Below are 10562 nucleotides of genomic sequence, written 5' to 3'. Positions count from 1 at the left end.
TTCTAACATTGGCATGCTTTAGTGGTGGTGTGATGACGATATAAGTCAATGGTCTCAATGAGAGCGTTCAGAAGAAAATTTGTATTCACAGCCTGCATTCCTATTAAATATTTAGTATTAAGTGTTTTCAGTGTGTTAATTATGTGCTGTGAGTGTTTGTGTGCACACGCATGTGCACATAGTATATATTTGTACAGTATGTGCATGATAATCTGAAAATCTGTGTGTGTGTGTGCATGCATACATGTTGGTGTGTGTGTGTGTGTGTGTATGAGCGTGTGTTCCATTAAATACTGTATAAAGTAGGTTGTTGATCAACAGCTCTCTCTTCAGTGGGATCCTTTTCCTGCAGCTTCTGGAAGGTCTGTCACTGAAGATAACAAATACATCAGTCACTGTCTGGATGACGTACCGAACCGTCGCAAATCAATTTATTGTGTCCTCTCCCTGAAGAGGTTCCTCAATAAATGGTCCTGAGACAGACACTCTGTACTCTTTGTGCTCTTTCTTTCATAGTTAAGTAGTTAATCTTTAGCAAAGAGACTGGAGTATACTAAAGGCGATGCACATGCAAAAAAGAATTAAGTAAGAACAAGCAAAAAAAGGGCTGTAATTCCTACAAGGATCACCTTGTAAATATCATCAAGTTAAAGTGGACAGTCTTCACGAACCTCTCATATAGTATACAGTATATACACTATATGACCACCCCTCGGTTTTGGGCTGTTTTCATGGTTTGCGCTAGCCCCCTTAGTTTCAATGAAGGAAAATATTAATGCATTGACATTCTAGACCATCCAACTATGTAGCAACAGTTTGGGGAAGGCCCTTTCCTGTTTCAGCATGACAATGCCCCCGGGCACACTGTGAGGCCCATATAGAAATGGTTTTGTTGAGATCGGTGTGGAAGAACCAATTGCGAGCCAGGCCTAATCGACCAATCAGTGCCCAACCTCACTAATACTTTTCTGGCTGAATGGAATCAAATCGCCGAAGAAATGCTCCAACATCTAGTGTAAAGCCTTCCCAGAAGAGTGGAGATTGTTATAGCAGCAAAGGGTGGACCAACTTCAAATGAATGCCCATGATTTTGGATGAGATGTTGGATGTCAGATGTCCACATACTTTTGACAATAGTACAGGCCAAGTATTAGGCCACCTGTGGTTTTTTTTAAAAAACTTTAGGTTGATGAGAATTCAGTTAATATATGTGCATTTACTAAACAACAAACAAAAGTATGAACTTTTTTCCAGTTTCTATCTACAATAACACAAAAAGATGAGTTTTACTTAAAAAAAAAAACAAGCGCGAATCCGCAATAGCTTCGACCGCACACGCGCATGCATCCATGTTCATTCATTCATATAGTTTATTTGGTAGGGACAATGCAAGTTAACATAGTACCACTTCAACTCATTACAAACAATTTGATGTAACTGATGTACCGCATACAGAGATTATAGCTATTGCTAGTTTCCAACTCCTGTCCCTAGTTAGGCTTTTAATAAGAGAAAAAGAAATGCAAAAACATACAATTATTGAACATTATTTAAAGAATAAAAAAAAAAGTCAATTCATGAAGTAATTAAACATGCATGCAGCTCTGATTTTGCTTCAGCCAGCCTTTAACATTTTTATTAAAAACCTTAATATCTTGAGTTAATTTTATTTCGGTTGGCAGCGTGTTCCACAATTGAGAACCCTTTATGGAAAAAGCTGACTGCCCAAAGGAGGTCTTACGGCATGCAATTTTACAATTGCCACTTGCTTTGCCCCTGGTGATCCTACTACTATTTTGCCTGCTTATAAACTTGCATAAGTTGTGTAAACATTTAAAAACCAATTTAATGTACAAATATTTTAAGAAATTATCAAAACTGAGAAAATTATACTGCTTCAGTATGTGACAGTGATGCCATCTCATGGGTTTTTTATCCATTATTTTTAAGGCTTGGTTATACAAAGATGCAATCCATGCACACACCCTCACACAAACACGTGACCTTTTCTTTGACTCATGACCAACCTTTCCACAAAATCTTGTGCAAATCTATGAATCCATTCAGGAGTTATGTGCCTTTTTGTGATAGGCCATCGCCACGCCCCCTCTTGGTCAATCAGCCTGAGAGTTACTCAGCTCTACCTTTGGTCATGACCAACCTCCATGCCAAATTTCATCCTCCTGGGGCGAAAACCATGGCCGCTACAGGGTGGGACACTTTTGTGGACCAACAGGCCAACCAACCGACCGACCGACCGACCGACAGACAGAGCTATAGAGCTGCAGTCGCAGCTAAAAATCTTGGACTTGTCTTTCCTAGAAATGGCCTTCTTTGACTTTAATTGCAATTAAACAAATTATTGGAAATCTATCCAACCATTTTGCAAAGTGGGAGGTGGTGGAGATGGATAGTTAAATTGATGGAAATCTACCTTACTTTTTTTAAGTCACAGGTAGCCTAATACACTACAGGCTAAAGGTAAGTAAAATAGGTTTCTAGAAATATGGCAGAAGGAGTTAGGCTCAGATGAATGGGGCCAAGTGAACATACTGTGGCAATGTTATTCCCAGCGAGAACTTGCAAAGAAGCTTAAGATTTCCAGGTGCAGTGTTCAGTACATTCTTAGAAGGGTCCATTTACTGCTGATGGGCAGTAATGTCAACAGAGACGACCAGGAAGAAGAAGGATAACATCAGAGGCAGAAGACAAATATCTTGTGGTGTCTAGCTAAGGAAACCATCAGAAAACTCCACCACAAATACAGGGAGCACTCAGTGCAACTAGAGAGAAACTAGTTCCCCTGACTACAATAAAACTGCAACAACAATCTGTTGGTCTAAAAAAGATCTTGCTATGTGCTGTGAACAAGAAGAAAAGACTTCATCAGACCAGGCAATCAAAACACCGGACCAAGAAAAATATGAAAAAGGCCTTTTCGCCCTCTTTCTTCATGATGTTACAACCAGTTGATTTTGGTTAACATTAGGTTTGGCCTGACTCTGACTGTTCTTTTCTTATTTCTCAGTGCTTGGGACGAGACCACATAATATTTTCTGGAAATGTCAGATTTCTGCTCCTAATCATATGACCATCACATTAAAAATGTCTTCAAAATTATGACAAATATGTAATGTTGAATGAACTTTTGAATTTCTTTTTTGCTATAATACAAGTGACTTTTATGACAAAAAACATGTTGCAGAGAAAAGTTTTTCAAAAATATCAAAAATATAAACAAAATATTTGATTTTATCGAACATCCCTTGCAGCGTAGGTTTCATATGGTTCTTGAGATTAAGACCAGAGGCTCCCCTCCATGTGACAAAACAGAATTGCTGGGTCTCAGAAGGTTATTATAACTTGCATAACGCAATCTCATTATGAAGGCAAGCAGCGTGACTTGTGTTTGAGGAATGCTACAGAGATACTCTGAAACCTTTGCAAATGGGTTTAAAAGGGCTTTAATGGTCTTTCCTCCCTTGCTTTCTCTATGCTGAAAAATGTGAACCATTATTTCACAGTGAGAGCTCACAGACTGCATCTCCCAATACAGTGGAACAGACAAAACACTCTGCTAAACAAATGTGTGAGTGTGTGTGTGTGTGCGTGTGAGAGAGAGAGAGAGAGAGAGAGAGAAACGAGCAAGAGACAGACAGAGGGGAGAGAAAGAGGTTTTGTCCTGTGCATATATCAGTTTAATGCATCCCTAACCTTCTACTTTTTCTGTCTAAGAATATCCCCGAAACTGAAAGTCCTTTCATTAGACAGATTTCAGTAATACACTGTTAATTGATTTGAATTATTTAAGCATGATGTTCCATTGTGTTGCTCATGGGAACTGTGATTGTTTTTCCTGCAGCATTATGTAAATAGTAGTGTTCTTGCTCTGTTTGTGGGGTCCCAGAGAAAGGAAGGTGAAAATAGAGGCTAAACTAAATGAATGCAATCACTAGAAGATTATTCTAACGTTGAACTCATTAGAAAACCATGTGGATCAAGTGAAAAAGATTTTTTAAAAACTTGAGGTTTGAATGCTCCTCATCTGTACCTGTGTACACTCGATAATGGACTTGGCACAGCTAAATTGACAGGCGCTGAGACTCTGCTTGAATGCAATAGACAGGAACAATGGCACTGCCAGACAGTTTCCCTCCTGGGATGCCAGACACCAGACATCGGTGCATCAGTATCCAAGACACGTTCCCTCCCTGCATGCTGGCTGACCAGCTCCACAGTCTGTGCACTAACACTGGCCTGAAATCAGAGAGCCACGGCTCACGCACACACACACTCACACGCACTCGCACGCAGTGTTCATAAGCACCAGGGGTTAAGCACAGCCCTTGGAATCCGACTGCGATAGCAGTGTTCTGGTACATGACTCAGCAACACAGTGACACTGACGGAATGTTTAGATGTCATAATTAGCGTCGGCAACTCACCGCTGCCTGAAGAGGACATGATAGGGTAAAATGTGTTGCTTTGTACCCCACTGATTGCACCAAGCTAAAACCATTGTTATTGGTTAAATGTCTGCCAGTGCAGGGCACCAATTGCACTGCTACTAGTCATGCCTAGTACCTCATAATAAAGTCTACTTGTTTCACTTTATATGGGCTGCGTGCCTCTTTTGTTTAGTTCATATCTCTGTAGCACTTTGCAAAGCAATCTACTCTTCCTCCATTTTGAATGTGCTTAAAAACGGATAGTGTGAAAATCTGCATGTGTATGAATTTGGATTTTCAGCGTTTTTCATTTTGTCTCGGTTAACTGACTTAGAAAATGTATCTATGTTATAGACCAGTACCGCAATGTGGTAAGACTGGTTCAGGTCTAAAATGACCTCTAGACAGTTGTCACCCCCCCCATATGTATAGCACTCTAGGCCACCATCTATGTCGCCTGTGCCTAGAACCTAAACAATAATGCCTGTAATGTAGAACTGGCCCTGCCAAGAGTCCACATCTGTCAACATCTGTCAACTACTGTATGTCCTGAGTGTAAGGATGTGATGGATCTACTCAGCAAAGTCCTAGCTCGTTCTTACGGAAACAATTTACTTTGTGTATGGTCGCAGTTTTTATTGAGTAATGAAACATTTATTCAGTAATATTCTGACATTTGTTGCTGCTGTTGTTGTTTTTCGCCAGATGATTGGAACTTGAATTATTACTGTCTCTGGGTCTCAAAATGGATGGTGCATAATACTAAACTATGAGACATACAGTGTTTTAAACAGATGGCTCTAGATAAGCTTTATTTATATTACATTCATTCTAATGTCTAGTAGAAATGTAACCACTGTTGCAACAAACTCTCAGCAGCTTGTTTTCCATATAAATGACCTAGAATGTGTATTGATTTATTAAATAATTCTGGAGGAGGGGAGAAATGGAAAGGAAGCTGTGGGAGGAATTAACTCTCTCTCTCTCTCTTTCTCTGCTCAGGTTCACATGGAGAACACATTGTGATACATCAAAACTGGTTTCTCACTAAGATATAATCCTCCTTGCACTGTAGTTATCTGTTAAGTCTCTACCTTGCAGGCAAAACAGGTCATTCTAATCATACACACCATTAACATTTGAAGTAAAAAGGAAGATTAACTGCCCTATATTATAAAGCCTGGACCCATCTATGTGTATATTCATAATTTAAAATATTTCCATTAAGAAGCATCTCTTAAATTGTTGAATAATTTTAATGTATTCTGAAATGACGTTAATAACTACAAAGAAAATGTTAATGGCCATAATCTGAAAATGTGTACAGCATGCATATATATGATTACTTTTTGCAGCATGCACATATGGTATCACAATTTTATACAGGACTCACAGTGCTTTCTGAAATGACTTATTTATAACTAATAATAAAAATATGATGGCAAAATAATGGAAAATAATAGTTGTTCCAAAATGAAAATCCACTTTCAGAGTGTGACAGGGTGATAGCTTGGTTTCATATACTCTCAGGGATATGACTGTTAATATAGTAACAGATTAAGAAATGGCTTGAGCAAAATCTAATTAAACCTATGATTAATCTGTGAGCAGCCAGAACTAATCAGAGAACTACATGGTCAGTTCTGTCTGGACTTTGTTGCAGTGGATGTCCATCTGGCGGCTGTGATAATGTTGCTCCTCCAGCTATATCCCAATGGTAATACAAAGCACAAAACCACATTGGACCAGTCCTTTTTAGGTTAAGGATGAATCAATGGTTTGCAAATCAACTAGTTCCAGCCGTATTTAAAAAATGTGCACTTTTTGTCTCAGTTGGATTCTGATAGAAAACTGTTGAGCCCTGCCAAAAAACAAAACAAAACAAAAAAAATATCTGCAATTCTACATGTATAAATGGTCTCCAATTAATGACTTAATTTATTCAAAATTATATCTATATTAGCTTTGTGTGAATCATGGTGACTGAAACCATCTGATTGCACTGTGAAAAGTTACTAACATGAAACATGAAAAGGAATCTCTAACACAGTACTCTAAAAGAGTGAAAAAAAAACGGGTACGATAGACACGCAATCAGGGAGAAAATTAACACTTTGGGGGGGGGGGGTCAGTCTAGCTTAGATTTTTATACAATTTTTATCACTTTGTGTGATGGCACCCCCTGAAAATGGTTTCCCACAAATATTCCAGACGGTGCAGCCCAACGAAATAGCAAGCAGCAGCTTTATCATCATGGTTCCAGAGGGAAGACTAGCTGGCTGATTTGGCTGAGTCATGCAACACCTCTGCACAGTTACACCCTACATCATTCTTTACGCGGTTGACAGCAGTGAAACTCCTGGAGTCGTACTTTGCAATGCAGATTTTCAAGCATCCAATACTTATCTAACTTGGAATTTGGGGAGCTGAACAGCATACTGTAAATGGACAATATACCATCCAATTATAAGGGCTCAGAGCAGAAATGCTGGATTTGATTTAAAATTATGAAATTTACTGAAGTCGTTTTGGATATCTGGGCATTAGATAATACACCAAGGGCACACAGTCCTCACAATTTCTGTCAGCTTCTTGTAGCTTCCTTTCAATTAGGTGTGTGGTCTCTAGTCAGACAACTGACTTAATCTGTGTGCCCCTGCACTAGACATACCGCAATCATGTTTGACAGTTAGTTAAAACCCCAAAGCCATTGCCTTGGAGGACCTGAGTCAGCTGATACTGCAGCTGTTTTATTTAGTTTGAATGTGGTGAAACTTGCTGCATCACATACAGTATAATGCCAGGCCTCCACAGGCAGCCTTCAGGCTTGAAAGGAAGTGAGAGGCTGTGGCATGTTATTAAGGTGATGTATTACTTTTCTATAGCTGTTTACTTTTTTTAAGAGCCAGCATAAGGTGCATATAAAATTCATGCTTTCTTTGGGCGGTTAATGTGGGTTCCTGGAGAGCTGCGAAGACTATTGCATAGCGAACATAAGCCTTTGATCAATTATCCCACAGAAAGCAATGCCCCAATTACAATTATACTGCAAGAGAGAGAGAAGGTCCAAAGGAGTGTGTGTGCGTGTGTGTGTGTGTGTGTGTACGTGTGTGTGCTTCTGTGTGTGAGAGAGTGGGTGCGCAGTATGTGCGTCTGTGTGGATAAATTTAAATCTGATATGTTCCTATAAAATATAGCTTATCTTAGTTCCGCTTTCAGTCCTAAACTCATTATGTCTGAGAGTTATGATTCACACTTCACTAAATCAGACTGCTGGTGGGCAATGTTTAACTGAGAACTGGGGGCTTACCTTTCACTGCAGTAACGTCACTTCGGCTAGCACAAGCCATGCCAATCTCGAATGGCGACCAGCCCTTGTTGTTCACAGGTTTTCAGGGGGAAAAATCACTACTCGGGTTAAATAAATGATAATCAAAAATGTTGAGTTTTTGCGGCCACCGTCAGAGGAACTGTCTCACCAAAAACTGTCTCTCCCTAAACTGATTGTCACCCCCACTAACAGTTGTTTCCTACCCATTAGGGTCATGGGAAGAGAGAAAAAGAAAACAGCAGCCATACGCATGTCCAATTCATGCACACCTCATCCCCTTACCAATTCCTAGTATCAGTATCAGTACCAATTCCTTAAAGGTGATATCCTATCCAAATAAAGAAACTAAAGGAAAATAACAAATAAAACAAAACTAAGAGGGAAGTACAACTTTCCAAATTCAGTTCGGCAGCTGTCAACAGACACCGTTGTAACACTTGTATACGTGTACAGCCGCAATAGCTGAGTTGTGTCATTCTGGGCCACATGCCAAACCAAAGATTTATTGCATGCTTCTATTTAGAAATGTTTCCTACATTTTAAACCAGTATTCATGTTAATTTGTGTTTGGTGCATTATGTGGTTACATAAGACAGACATTGATTTGTACCATTTAAAAAATTCTACTAGTGTTTCAGGATGTGTTGATGCAAAATCATCATACATTTCAAACCTGTAATTTCCCTTTTACAGAGTTTCTCTCAGTCACTGTCCCTCAGCCAATACATGGACTTTCAACAGTATCAGGCTTAAAATGGGTTCAGCCAAGGTTTGATTCAATCCGTCACTCTAGAAAGACAATCACTGTAGAAATATCTCTTTTCAAGGCATGACATCCCTTTAGTGCTGCATGAATGGCACAGAAGGTGGTAAGTGTGTGTTTCATTTTGTTTTTGTATTATTTATTTATCTATCTGTTGTTTTGTGTGTGTGTGTGTGTGTGTGTGTTATACATACATACATATATATATATATATATATATATATATATATATATATATATATATATATAATTATTTGTATAGCCTTGGAATGACAAATCTAAATGTCCATGCTTTATAAATGCATTGGGCCTCATTTACAAAACAAACGTGCACAATAACATTTGATCGTAAACTGTGTGCAAGAACGTTTCCATGAACATTTCGGCACCCATCATTTTTTTCTTATCTGTATTTATTCATGACTGTTACCTTATGCTAATCACATGAACAGTAGTGTGTATAAGATTTACAAACAGTCAGAATTCATCATCTCATACACCTGGGATATGCAGAAAAACAAATGTCTGCACGTGTCATAAATCCCATATTGGTTTTTCATAGGAACATTTTTAAGAACAAGATTCATTTTTTATGAATGAGGCCCATTGTTTAACAGTTTAATAGTTTAAGACTATTCTCCATTGTTGTTTTTGTAGAATCATAAAACCAAGACTCATTTTACTGCCATATTACCAGCTGACAGTGTAGGAGGAACTGTTATGGCCTGCCAATCACAACACTGTGAGCTATTTTCTTAATGCTATGGCACAATAGAAGCAAGAATGGATGTTGATGCGTGCATTTCTGTTTTGCACGGCCAGATTTGCATCTCTACCTCTGTCAAGTAGTCTGCCTACCTAATTGAGTGAAAAAAGACAGATTGATTTCCCAGAATGCCTCAACCTACATTATGTGAATACTTATGAACACAACCTGAGTGAGCTTGTTCTTTGCTATTCACAGGAAGGCTATTGTCATGCCGATACAGAAAAAAAAAGAAAAAAAAACACATGACTAAACTGATAATGAGATAACGAGACATTTGGATACACGTAACCCTTTACAGTCACAAAAACAACAAAAATATTTGAATAGGTTCTGAAGCTGCTACATCAATGGTGTGCCATCTTCATAATTAAAAAATAAATAAAATGGTGCACATATCCATGCACACCGCACTGCAGCTGACATGTATACTCTTCTCTCATTTATCCTCTTTGAGTTATAGGCCATTTCACACCCTCTATTCCGGGCTTCTGAAACTTAAATCCCGGATGGCCAGTGTCTGCTGGTTTCTGGTATGTTCCAGCACTAATGAATTGTACTTAATTAACTGCTTAATTAAATCATTGATTGACTAAGGCATCTATGCACCTTTTTTCCAAGACCTAAACTGGCTTCTGACAGCAAGGAATTCACAGGAACCTGCAGACCTTGTGGCTCTCCCGGATTTGATTTGAAGCAGTAAAATAGTCAATGGTCAACTGCTGAGTAAATGAGAGCAGTGATTTGAGACCCCTGCAATGGGGGGGGGGGGGGGGGCTACTGCTACAGAGGTGAGCTTGGACAAGTTTGATAGAAATAAGGTGTTAGTCATACCAAGACTCTTTGCAGAATTAAACCCAGGTAATGGCATAGCTGAGGTTTGAACTTCTGAGTTCAAGGGCTCATCTTGTATCTTGTCTTTTACCTACTGAGCCATCTGGCAGTCAAGCCTTCCCTATTGTTAAATACAGAGAGAATTTAAAAGGCTGGCTCCTGACAATTTCAAGCCTTCTGACAAGTGTGGCACTGAAGTATCACTTTGCATAACCTGACACTTCTGGTGCCATCACAATTTCAAAACAGTGGTGAGTCAGTTAGACTTCACAATAAAAATGCACATTGTGCACATTATTTCAGGCTTTTGAGAAAACAGATATTTAAGAGTATTTCAACGCATTCAGTTATATAATATCATTCCATCTGTTACACAAGAGTATCTCTATTCACTGATCAGCACTCAGATTCTTCCTTTGC

Source organism: Anguilla rostrata, chromosome 3 (assembly GCF_018555375.3).
Source record: "Anguilla rostrata isolate EN2019 chromosome 3, ASM1855537v3, whole genome shotgun sequence".
NCBI lineage: Eukaryota > Metazoa > Chordata > Actinopteri > Anguilliformes > Anguillidae > Anguilla > Anguilla rostrata.
This window is presented reverse-complemented; position numbering follows the sequence as displayed.